Source organism: Aotus nancymaae, unplaced genomic scaffold (genome assembly GCF_030222135.1).
Source record: "Aotus nancymaae isolate 86718 unplaced genomic scaffold, 86718_ANA_hifiasm-v0.15.2.pri h1tg000057l, whole genome shotgun sequence".
Lineage (NCBI taxonomy): Eukaryota > Metazoa > Chordata > Mammalia > Primates > Aotidae > Aotus > Aotus nancymaae.
The window spans coordinates 30152141-30164923 of record NW_026988471.1 but is presented as its reverse complement, the minus strand read 5'-3'; the positions used below and the strand labels follow the sequence as shown (position 1 = coordinate 30164923).

General features: G+C 42.8%; 1 long non-coding RNA gene across 1 annotated transcript; it reads left to right on the top strand.

Moving 5' to 3' along the window:
• The first annotated feature begins 371 nt into the window (after positions 1–371).
• LOC105733211 (uncharacterized) lies at positions 372–8021 on the top strand. The gene is made up of 4 exons (XR_001111206.2): positions 372–645; positions 2608–2676; positions 6275–6412; positions 7893–8021. It is a non-coding gene; the product is annotated as an uncharacterized LOC105733211 (long non-coding RNA).
• Positions 8022–12783: the final 4762 nt, after the last annotated feature.

Sequence of the window (12783 nt, the reverse complement as noted above, 5' to 3'; positions counted from 1 at the left end):
ACATTAATTTAGGGTCTTCATCTGCTTTGGTAGACAAATCACAAACATTTCCATGAATAACCGCGTCTGTTATGCAAATTGGTTTCTGTCTGCTGGTCTGTTGAGAATAATCTTCCATAATTACAACAGCTATTTACTTACAGGCAAATCAGCTTTCTCACCACCTTCTCCATTCGAGAGAGGCCTCCAACTGCTGCCGGAGCCCATGTGATTGAGAGCTGATGGGCTCTGATGTTGTGAGCCTGTTGTTCGAGTTTGTGGGTCCCAGGACAGAAGGATCCACAGTACCGCCAGTCAGTGAGTTGGGGATTAGGCTCCCTCATGCTTCTCTGCACTAAGATGTCCAGGACACAGTCCTCATGAGTTTTATAGCAAGTTGAGGAAACAAGGCATGTGGAAATAATGAAAGAGAATTAAGCCCTGAAATGTGTGGTTCTGCTAAGAATGGATGCAGTGAGCATTTAGCAAGGAAGATATTAGTGTGGGCTGAAGAATTAATACTGACACGGCTTCTGGAGAGAAACTTGCCCTGGGCTTACGAAGAGGGGAAGGATTCCTGGAGAAGTCTCAGATGGGAAGGCCTCCCAGGCCCAGAGCAGAGGCTGGAGGAACGAATTCATGGAACATGGCCTGAGTGCAGAGAAGGTAGGCTTCCTAACCCGAAAGTAACTGACGTGCATTGAACAACTACCCTTTGACCTGTGTCATGGCAGGGTCATTTAGTTATCTGCTAACAATAGTGACGTAGGTAGGGAAGCTGAGGCAGGGGAAATTAAAGTAGATTGGCTAAGGTAACAAAACCAGGAATATTGAGAGTCGATGTTGGAGATGGAGGCATGATCAGAAGACATGAAAGTTCTAGAAATCTAGGGGGAATAATTGGGATATGACTCTGTTGGATCTTGATCTATAACAAAATGACAATGCTAGGAGGATAAATCAGATTGGGGTGCAGTGTGGGAGTGGGGTGTGTGGTTGCACTTACTTTCCTGTATTTTTTAATCTTCCCTCCCCAACATGTTTTTTTCACTATGATTTTGTAAATTGAACCCAGTAAGAATATTTCCCAGTAGGACAGGACAGCATTTACTCTCCATGTTTTACAGGTAAGGGGAACGAGACTAAGAAATATTGTTTTACCAGCCATTTTTATATTTTTTACTAGTTAGTCCCAGGATGCTGACTCTCTTGGGATGTGGTCTGTTACTCATAGTTAATAATAATATTGATAACATAGGAAATAAACATGAGAAATTCATTCCATACTTTCTTTGCTATCAATAGTACCTGATAGGACACAGTTATTGTCTCCAAACATCTTGTATTCAAAGATGGAAGAATTCAGAGTTTTTATTGAGCAGGGGCTTTGAGGGATGCTGCATCACAAGCTGAAGAACCCCCTTCATTTTCCTGGCTTCTGCCTGGGTGAGAAGGGGTCAGAAATCTGAAAGACTGAGTAAACCAAAGAGTGTGAAGTTACACAAAGAGGCTGCTAATAGATAAACTAAAATTTGAATTGGATTCACTAAATATAGTCTTTTCCTCCATGCTATCTAACAGATGGAGGACAGGATTGAGAAAAGGAGGGAGGCTTGGAGGGAGATTAGATCAGTTATAGAGAAAAAAAGGAGTAATGCTTTTCTGCACAGCAGAATTGTAAATGTCAATCACTTTGTGTCCTGATCACACTTGAGCACAGGGAGTTTTATGGAAGGAGGGATTTGCATATTGCTCATTCACACATTTAGTCAATGAGTATTTATTGGGCACCTACTCTATGCCAGGAACTGTGCAAAACTGGACATTCAGGGATAAATAGACCCCGTCCTGGCTCTCTCTGGTTTACAGTCTAGTCAAGGAGTCGCAAATATCCAGGGAGTTAGAATTAGTGCAGTGATCTGATAAGGGATGAGTGTTAGGGGTCATGCAAAACCAAGGAAAGCTCACAACCCAGGGCCAGGAAGGCTTCCAGGAGGAGATGACATTTATTCACCATACTCCAGCCATGCTGCTCTTCTTGAAGTCATTCCTCCCCACTCAAGGGCATCTGTACTTGCTGTTCCCTCAGAATGAAATGCTGTTCTGCCTCTTTTTGACAGTCTACTCCTATGCTTCTCCAGGTCTTGGCATAAACACCACTTTTTTAAAGAGGCTTCCCCTGACCTCCCTACCCTTAAATTTACATGATGACTGCTCTTTTTCTTTCCTAATACCCCATTTATTTCCTTTACAACACAAGTATGCCTATATCTATTTATAGTTATACAAGTGTGCCTATATCTATAAACAGTTATTTAAAAAGTGAATTTTAAAATAACTGTTTGCTTTTTTCACTAGTATAGAAGCTCCTTAAGGTAGACTTTCCTCTACTCTGTGTAGTGCAGTGTCTGCAGCAGAGAGAGCATGCAGTAAATATCAAAGGGGCACATGCATAAAATTACCCAACACAGGCCACAAGGGTTCTTGACACAAGTTTAGTTTCTTTATCTGAGAAATTGGATTTATGCATCTACTTCATAGGATTTCTGTAGTGTTGTAGGCTGAACAATGATCCCCTAAGATGTTCATGTTCTAATCTCTGGATCTTGTGGCTATGTCATCTTACAGCAAAGGAGTCTTTGCAGCTGTGATTAAGTTAAGGATGTCGAGATGGGAAGGTTCTCCTGGATTACTCAGGTAAGTCTGACGTCATCATAGAAGTCCTTGTAAGAGGGAGGCAGATCAGAGGGGCAGAAAGTGAGGTGATGACAGAAACTCTCTCTAAACTTGAAGATGTTTCATTGTTGGCCTTGAAGATAGAGGGAGGGGCCAACAGTCAAGGACTGCAAGTTGGAGGAGGCAAAAAATGAGTTCTTCCTTGGAGCCTTCAGAAGGAACCACTTTTGCTGCCATTTTGATTTTGCCCTGTAAGACTCATTTGAGACTTCTGACCTCTAAAACTGTAAGAGAAAAATATTATATTATTTTAAGCCTCTAAATATGGAATAATTTGTTATAGCAGCAATAGGAAGCTGACACATATAGAGATCAAGGCACAAAGCCAGGAATCATTATTAGTTTATGACAGCTCATCTTTTGTTTATTTAGTTTCTGCACAGTGCTATGTAAGTTCCAGCTACCATAATGAGAAGAGATGCTTGAATAATAACCCTAAACCCCAAGGAAGTGTATTTTTTCATGGTTTATAATTGCAATAGAGCTTGAAAATCTTCCAGGTCTTAGTTCTTAATTATGCTCTCATGCATATACATCAATTATCCACACGCTGCTACCTAGTTTGTTAATGCAAAGTTTTTTTTTTTAAATTGGAACAGTTTCCCCTGCATGCATTTCCCTCTGAAAATATCCTATGAAATATTTTACCTCCACTGCAATGATCTGCTTCAGTTGGGACATGCTTGCCAATCTTCCCCAGCAAAACAGAATTAAACTGCTCTCATCTGTTCCAGTCCTGGGGCCTGTTTATTCTGCCTGGCAATTCTCTCTACATAACTCCCAATGGCTTAATTGCAGATTTGGTGTCTGCTTTGCTGGATATGGTCTGCAATCTAGGAAAAACCAGGGAGTGCCTGACCTAGAAGTTTATATTTAAATGGCTGTGGAGGAGGAAGAAAGGGTGTTGATATTTTTGCTTGCTGTTCTTCCCTGTTAGAAGTAGCATTGTTGGGTCTGTGATTCAAGCCCACTAAATTCCAGCTGAGTCTCTATGCTAGAGGGGCAGTTCTCCATGCAAATCAATGACTTTGCCACGTGAGCACGTGTAAATTTCCCATGTGACTCTTCCGGTGACTTTCAGTTCCACCTGGCTCAGTTTCCCAATCTGGAAGTCAGTTCCTCTTCTTTCTGCTCCATCTCTCCTTTCCTTTTCCCTTGTTCTAGAGACAATCATAGAAACTACACCTAATTATTTGTATTGGGGAAATATGAATAGATCTCCATGGGGACATTTTCATCACATGGACCAATGTTGTTCTCTTGCTGAACTGCTCTCAGATTTTGAGGGTTAGACCATATTTTTTTAAAAATTTCTTTTGTGAGAGAGGAGATCTCACCTTCAAAATCTCTACTTTATAGTATTGGAGCTGTATCATTAGGTAAATCCCTTAACTTCTCTGCATGGAGGTTTCTTTGTCAAATGGAAATAATAATATAAACATTAGGCAGGACATGGTGCCTCACACCTGTCATCCCAGCACTTTGGGAGGCCAAAGTGGGAGGATCATTTGAGTTCAGGAATTTGAGATCATCCTGGGTAACATAGCAAGAACTTCTTTCTACTAAAAATAAAAAAACTTAGCCAGGCATGGTGTCATGTGGCTGTAGTCTCGGCTACTTGAGAGGCTGAGGCAGGAGGATGGCTCAAGCCATAAGATGGAGGCTGCAGTGAGCCATGATTGCATTGTTGAGCTTCAGCCTGGGCAGCAGATTGAGACCCTGTCCCAAAATAATAATATAATAATAATACAAACATGGTAGTGTCATTGGGAGAATGAAAATAATATGTAGATGTCACATATTGAACATGTTTGTTCTTAAAATACATGTTCCTTTGTCTCTCACTCTCATTTTCAAGTTTGAGGTGGCATGTGCACCCCCTGTGAGTTTTCTTTAGAGGAAGACTCTGGGCTTTTGGTCTACAGGGCCAGATTCAGTTGGTCTTGGGAGAAGTCTGGGAATCTGTACTCTGAGCAAGCTTCCCAGTTGTCATTGATGCTGGTGGTTTTCAAATTCTGCTTAGAGACTGTTTCACGAGCTACAAAAGCAATGAACTTGTACCATAAGGATTTTTAGGGCATGACCTGTATGGTGTCAACCTGTGTGTACTCACAATGCCTGTGACAAAAGAGGTAGCCAACACACACTGGCAGATATCAAATGAGTACCTCTGTACACTTTTGGTATTACCTGACTTATTTTTTCCAGTTTTACTCCTCATGGCAATTAGAAGGCTATGTACAAAGTACATCACCGCAATAGCCTATCGTCTGAACCTTCAAACATATTCCTTAGAGAGATCTGAAACTCCCATTCCCTCCCTGCATTCCAGCACGTCCAAATCTATCTTTCAATAAGTCCCAATTCAAATGCCGTGTTCTCTCTGAAGGCTTCCCCAGTTAAAGCTAACACTGCCCTTTGCTCCAACCAGTTTGTCTGTGTCATTTAAAGCAGGTTAATTCTATCATCTCTTATGTATGTGCCTTAGCTCTCTCAGCAATTTAGAAGTTTTGATGGTTTTACCTCTAATATCTCAGAAATCCATCCCCTTTTCCCATCTCAGCCACAATTGTTCCAGTCCCGCCTCCATTATCTTGCTTTTATTAGCCAAAAAGCTAGCCTGTTGTTCGCCTGTCTATACCATTCTAGCTCCTACTAGAAAATTTCTTTTTCATGGCCAAAGGGGACTTTTGAACACATGAATGTGACATCATGCCTCTGTACTCCTTACTTGCCTGCACTCCCACTTAAAACCCTTCAATGGCACTGCATCTCTGTGCTATTAGGGTAAAGCCTAGAGCTCCTAACACGATCTCAAGAGCTCTGTTGGGTCTGACTGCCTCCCCTCCTTCTCCAGCCTCCTCTTATGTTGGCCTCTCACTCAGATCTTCCTGCAATTCCTTGAATGCAACATGCCTCCTCTGGCCACTGGGCCTTTGCGTATGCCTGGAATTCTTTTCCCATCGCCGCTGCTGGACTAGCTAACTTTGTTTTCAGCACTGAGTACAAATCTCACTTTCTCAGGAAAGTCTACTCTTGAGCTCAGTAGGCAGATGGGTATAAAGTACTATGTCACTGTGAGGTTTGGAGACAAATATTTTCTAGTGAGCAAGAAGGCGAGTGCAGTGACTGGGTAAGTGGAGTGTGAAGGGATGGGTGGGGTGAGAGGTGTAGAGTCCCTGGACTGAGATCAGTATTACAGATTCCTTATTCATGTTTATCTCCACAAGAGCAAGCCTTTGTCTGTTTTGTTCACTCTGTCTTCTTCACCTTAGCTGGTAAGACTTAACACATACCAAGTGCTTAGTATACATTTGGTGAATGAATAAAGGAGTAATAATGAATAAAGAATGTGGAGTTTTTACTTTGAGTTGGGGCTGTCATTTTAAACCCACTCAGAAAGCATCTGGTTTCATTATGTCCTGGGAATTAGAATTAGGCAATTGGTCTCTAGTTAATTAGTCAGAATTGAAAACTTTGTGAGCATTAGTTCATGGCTTAACTTGGACTCAGGAACTATACTGATTAATTGCAATACAACTATCTTCATTAAATTTAGCTCCTCAAAATATTCTAAGGAAGTAAATTTTGCTGATAAATGACTTATGGAACAGACTTCAGTAAACAGATGGCTCTAGAATACTACGTCGATGAGACACAGTTTTTCAGAGAGCGAGAAGGTGACTGCTCTGATTAGGTAAGTGGAATGTGGAGGGATGTGCCTGAGAAAACCCAAAAGATATAGAGTTTCTGGATTGAGACTACATACCCTCCATCAAACACTGAAACCTAACAATATAATGTAAGAGTAGATCTGGCTTGGAGTAGGGAGGTGATGGGAAAATGAAGAACACATTCTGGAAAAGGATGTTCAAAAGGTAAAAAGAAAACATGGAAGAAAAAGGATTTAATGAAGGGCAGCAGTACCCAGAGACTACAGGAAATAAAAAGGGTCAAGAGATTCTAATCCTAGAAGCTGCCATTGACATAGGCTAGGGCTCCTGAGCCCACAACCAAGCTTCCCTCTCAGGCAATTGCCGGCAGCCCCAATGAAGGAGGTTGTCCAAGGCAGTCATAACTGCAATGTGCTGTAATTGTAAGGGACTTACTTCTCATATGATTGCGTGAGCTAGAGCAGTTTCCTGAGCAGAAGTGAGCCAATCAGATTCTTCTTTTAAAATCTGAAATTGGGGCCTGGCAGAGTGGCTCACGTCTACAATCCCAGCACTTTTGGAGGACAAGGCAGGCAGATCACCAGGTCAGGAGTTCGAGACCACCTGACAAACATGGTGAAACCCTGTCTCTACTAAAAATACAAAAATTAGCTGAGTGTGGTGGTGCATGCCTGTAAACCCAGCTACTCAGGGAGAATCACTTAAACCCAGGAGGCGGGGTTTGCAGTGAGCCGAGATCATGACACTGAACTCCAGCCTGGGTAACAGAGCAAGATTCCATCTCAAAAAAAAAAAAAAAAAAAAAAAAATCTGAAATCAGAATAGCACGGTACTAAGAGAGTTATTTATCAGAACCTGGGCCTAAGGCATATATAGAAATGGGGCCAGAATTGGCTCCCAGGCAAGCCCAAGCTGAAGTTATGGGAGCAGAAACGAGAGATGAGGAAGCAGATCTGCAGAGAGAAGACAGCTCAAGTCATAGAAAGGCAGAGATCCAGGACTGTTGGCATCAGGGAGAACAGCAGCTTGGGCCCTGCACCTGCCAGTTTCTTGGATTCTGTTTCCAAGAGGCCTGCCTGGCTGGGTCAAGTAACTGTGAGATATATATATATATATATATTTTTTTTTTTTTTTTGAGACGGAGTTCTGCTCTTGTTACCCAGGCTGGAGTGCAATGGCACAATCTCGGCTCACCGCAACCTCCGCCTCCTGGGTTCAAGCAATTCTCCTGCCTCAGCCACCCGAGTAGCTGGGACTACAGGCACGCACCACCATGCCCAGCTAATTTTTGTATTTTTTAGTAGAGACGGGGTTTCACCTTGTTGACCAGGATGGTCTCGATCTCTTGACCTCATGATCCACCCGCCTTGGCCTCCCAAAGTGCTGGTGTTATAGGCGTGAGCCACTGTGCCCAGCGAGTTCTGTATTTGTTCAATAAACTCTCCTTTAAGTGGGCTAGCTTAGCTTAAGTGTATCTCTCTCTCTGTTCTCGATATTCAAAAGAAATTTGAGAAGCAATTGGTGATTGAACATGCAATGGGGCAAACCATTTCAACCTGAATTGGAGATGTGCCTGAGAAAACCCAACTTCCCAAAGGAACCAAGAACACAGCCTTGGAAGAAATGAGCTGGAAATATCATGCTCTTCTGTAAGTAAACTGAAAGCTAGTTCTTGTGTGTATGTATATAGTGGCATTCTCTGTTACTCAACTTGATTTGGGGAGATTCTCCTGACTGGACATCTGACCTAGCATGAGTCAGGCTAATGCCCTGCAATGAGGAACCCACAACACCAAGGATCCAATATGGTGGAGGCCTCAACACCAAGGTCCCAAGTGGAGACTCTTCTTTGTGGCCTTGGGAGGTGGTAGCGGAAATGACCAGGAAATGAATTGGTCTGGTTTCCTCCCCAGTGGCAGCCTGGCCTTACCCAGGGGCTTGTAGGCCCTCTTTCTCTGCTTTTCTAGATTATTTCTAAGGGATTGGCACTACACTGGAGGCTCTTATAAAATCACACTGGCTGCTATTCCCCTTGGACAGTATCTCAGCCACCAGCTCTAAATGCCTTCAGATGTTCGAGGCTGCAGACTCAGCAACCACTTTGCCGGCCTACATGTTGTCAGCCAGTCAGCAAGTGTTTCCTGAGCCTCCCCTGGGAGCCCATTTCTGTAGCAGGTTCTCTGTGCACTTGGCTTCTGCATGTGAAGAAAACAGTTAATTGACTGCTTGATGTGCTCTTCTGTTGGAAAGGTTCTGCTGCTTTGGTGGGCATTGCCAGGGCAACCAGACCAAGAGTCTGTTAATTAATTAATGCAACAGTGATTGCACCCAGCCTTAAGTTAACAGAAGAGGAAACTGATTAGAATGATTTTCTTCTTGGTGAGGAATGGGTCAAAGAGAAATGCAGAGTTTTACAGCAAAGTATGTCCCATTTTAAAGCTAACTGGAAAAAAAAAAGCACAGATAATGGGTGTGGGGCAGTGATGGATGAAAATAGTTCTTCTCATAACCAAACAGAAGACCAGCAGCTAAATACTGGAATGCTGCCTTAGGAGAAAAGGAAACCACAGCATCAAGGATCAATCACAGGTGAGGCTTATTTGCAGAGTTAGGGTTCAGACCCCATGTGGAGGCTAGCCTTCTAATCAGGGATCCTGAAAAGATCCACTTAGAAAGGCTTTGATGGAAACAGTTGGGAATTCAGGAAGAAAGTCACAGATGTGTGTTTTGTGTAATTTTCTTGTTTAAATATGTGTATATATGTGTAATAACAAAAATAATTTGTGATTGTCCAAGTTCTCCAAAGATTATTGATGGTTTAAGTTTATTTTACACAAAACAGTACATAATGGTTTTTAATTTAAGGATGCAAATTATTTTTTCCTAGTCCTGGCTGTGAAAACACAAAATGTGCACTGAGCCCTATTCCTGAACCATAAGCTTTCCGGTGGACTTCAAAGGAACTCTTCTGTAGGCTGCACTAAGCCAATCAGATACTTTCTGTCTTCAAGATTTAACACTAAGAAAGTATATTAGTATTGAAAGCTTGGATAAGGGGAGAGAAGAAGTCACAGAGACTTGGGGTTAGGCAGCCATTATTTTTTCATGAGAACCCAGAAACAAGAAAGAGAATTCATTCATTCATTCATTCATTCATTTCTTATCAAAAGTTTTACTGAGTGCCTTCTGTAAGCCACAACCTCTTCTGAGCACAGATGATACAACAGTGAATAAAACAAAGTTCCTTTCCTCATGGAATTTGCATTCTAGAGAGGCAAAGGAGAGACAAGAAATAAATAAGCATATTATATGCTCAGGCAGTAATAAGTGCTATGAAGGAAATTAAAGCTGCTAAGGCAATAGAGATTGATGGGATTGAGAGGCTGCTATTTCAGATAAAGAGGGCAGGAAGGTGAAAGAGGAGAATAATCCATATGGACATCCAGGGGAAAGAGTTAAGTGGCTGGCTGAGAGGATTAGGGACAAACTTCATGTAGTCCTAGAGAAAAGGAGAGAGAAATCTCAATATCTGACCATCCTACTGTCCTTGGGTGCTGTAAGATACTCTGCCATGTATCTAATGAATTGTCCCCTTTAGCATAAGCCAGTTAGAGGGGTTTTCCTTTTTTGCAGTTAACAGATTCCATTTCTAAACCCACAGAGCTAGTCTACAGCAGTTAGCTATGAGTTACCTAGAATTCCAGCCTGGTCTCCCTAGTCAGTGTGGCTCTTCACCACCACCTGATGGCAATGTCCTTGCAGCACAGGGTCCTTCACAAAGTGCAAAACCCAGCCTGGGAGCAAAAGAGATGACAAGAGGTAATAACTCTGCAGCTGTTTCTTATTCCAGTATTAGCAAATCTCAAAAATGGAAAGAGTTATATTCTTGAAAGCATTGCAAGGGCATTTATTTGTGCCAGCGTCATTCCATTTTGTCTGGTGGGTTCAGGGAAATGGGAAGATGTGAGTTGTGATTTTTTTGAACTGAGGGCAGAGCTGGTCCCCTTCTTGGATTCAGTTTATACAAATTATTCTTTGATGTTTCTGAGCAATTCTACATGTAAATGTGGGGTCTGATCTATTTCTGGCCTTCTGATCTCACTGTAGCTTAAAAACTAACCAATAAAATGGGATCTCTCTAGAAGTGCATTGATCCTTGAGCCACACAAGTACTCAAACATCAGCAAGGAATATATGCAGCAGTGTAGCTGGGGTTATGACTGCTGCTGCACTTGTGTTTAAGGGAAATAATGTGTGTTGAGTACCCTGGTGCCAGACACTTGACATACGTTATCTCCTTCTGTGCCCAAAGAATTTACCTCATTCTAAAGATGAGGAAACTGAGCTTCAGAGAGATTTGGTACCTTGATGAATAAGAAAAATGCTGATTTGCAGAGGGGCATGGTGGCTCATGCCTGTAATCCCAGCACTTTGGCAGACCGAGGCAGGCAGATCATGAGGTCAGGAGTTCTAGACCAGCCTAGTCAACATGATAAAACCCTGTATCTATTAAAAAATATAAAAATTAGCTGGACATAGTGGCATGAGCCTGTAATCCCAGCCATTCAGGAGGCTGAGACAGGAGAATTACTTAAACCTGGGAGGTGGAGGTTCAGTGAGCTGAGATTGCCCCACTGCACTCCAGCCTGGATGACAGAGTAAGACTCTGTCTTGAAAAAAATGCTGATTTGCAAGCAACTGAAGATTAGCCTGGCTGATAAAGCAGGAACAAAATATTAATTTTGGGTACTCACAGAGAACCAGGGCTAAGCTTCCACAGGGGATCCTAACACTGGACTGCAGAACTGATGTGATGAGGGAATCATGGCTGCTCTCACAGAGAACTGAATGCCAGGATCTGCACCACTGCCACTTCTATTCCAGAACTCTGCTGGTCTGCTTCTGCTCTTGCTGCCAGCACTGTGCTTCTTTGCACCAGGAATTAGACCTTTCCTCTGTCACTGGTCTCACTTCTCTCTTGTCTCACCAGCTCTAAGGTAAGAAGTTTGTTGCCAAAGCTTGATTGGCAGAGTGTAAATCTGGGCTTTAGCTGCAAGGGAGGCTAGGAAAGGTATTTTTCAACTCTGTTGGCAAAGGCTGTTTCAGTCTCTCATCAAAGTGGGAGAATTCCCCCAAGATAGAAAGTGGCTCAGATGGAGATAGCCAAACATAAGTCGCATGCCCACCAGAGCTGCAACAGTGACATAGTCAGTGAGGGGTGGGGTTGGTGCTCTGTTTCCAGCGCCCACTTCATATTTCCTTTTGCAGGGATGCCAAAGTGGAAGGCAATGCTCAGTTTTTAAGACATTATTGAAAAACCACAGTGTTGAGCATTTTCAATATGCCCAATATTGTCACTAAGGTGTGGAGGTATAAAGGCTCAAAAGACATAAAGGCTGCAGGTGATGGCTTCATCTTCATCACATAGTCCTGAGCAACAGTAACGGAAGACTAGTATATTGATTACCTTCGGAACCAGGTGCTTTGTCTTATTGACTCAGAGCACCTATGGCAGGGGCATGTCATGAGTGAAGTTATGAGGGGGCTCCATGTCTGGTAGGGAGAGACAATATTATAAAAGAGGTCATGAGAGGCCAGGAGAAGGGATAGAGAGAGAGAAAGAGAGAGAGAGAGAGAGAGAGATTGAGAGAGAGAATATGAAGTAGGGCAGTTGGTTTTTACCCAACATCTTTCGCACCCTTTTGTACTAGCCCAGTTTCTTCGAGGATTTTCTAACCTTACCTTTCGTATTGCCTCTTTTTTTTTTTTTTTTGAGACGGAGTTTCGCTCTTGTTACCCAGGCTGGAGTGCAATGGCGCGATCTCAGTTCACCGCAGCCTCCGCCTCCTGGGTTCAAGCAATTCTCCTGCCTCAGCCTCCTGAGTAGCTGGGATTACAGGCGTGCACCACAATGCCCAGCTAATTTTTTGTACTTTTAGTAGAGACGGGGTTTCACCATGTTGACGAGGATGGTCTCGATCTCTTGACCTCATGATCCACCCGCCTCGGCCTCCCAAAGTGCTGGGATTACAGGCATGAGCCACCGTGCCCGGCTCTCGTATTGCCTCTTAATGTACACATGGTCTATATCTAAGTGCTTAAACATTATTATTGGTGTTGTATTAGCATTAATGGGCCATTTCCATTCAGTTTCTATAAATGGGATCTCATACCACCTCCTTGCCCTGAATTCATTCTCTCTCTCTCTCTCTCTCTCACACACATACACACAAACATACACACACCACACACACTAGTGAAAACTGCAGGGTCATTTGCTCCATCCTGGAGATTACTTTGTCTTTGAGAGTCCAAAGAAAAACCCATCAGCCGTCAAGGATTTTAATTATTTATTTTTCATCACACAAGCGATGCGTGACTATGTTCTGATTGT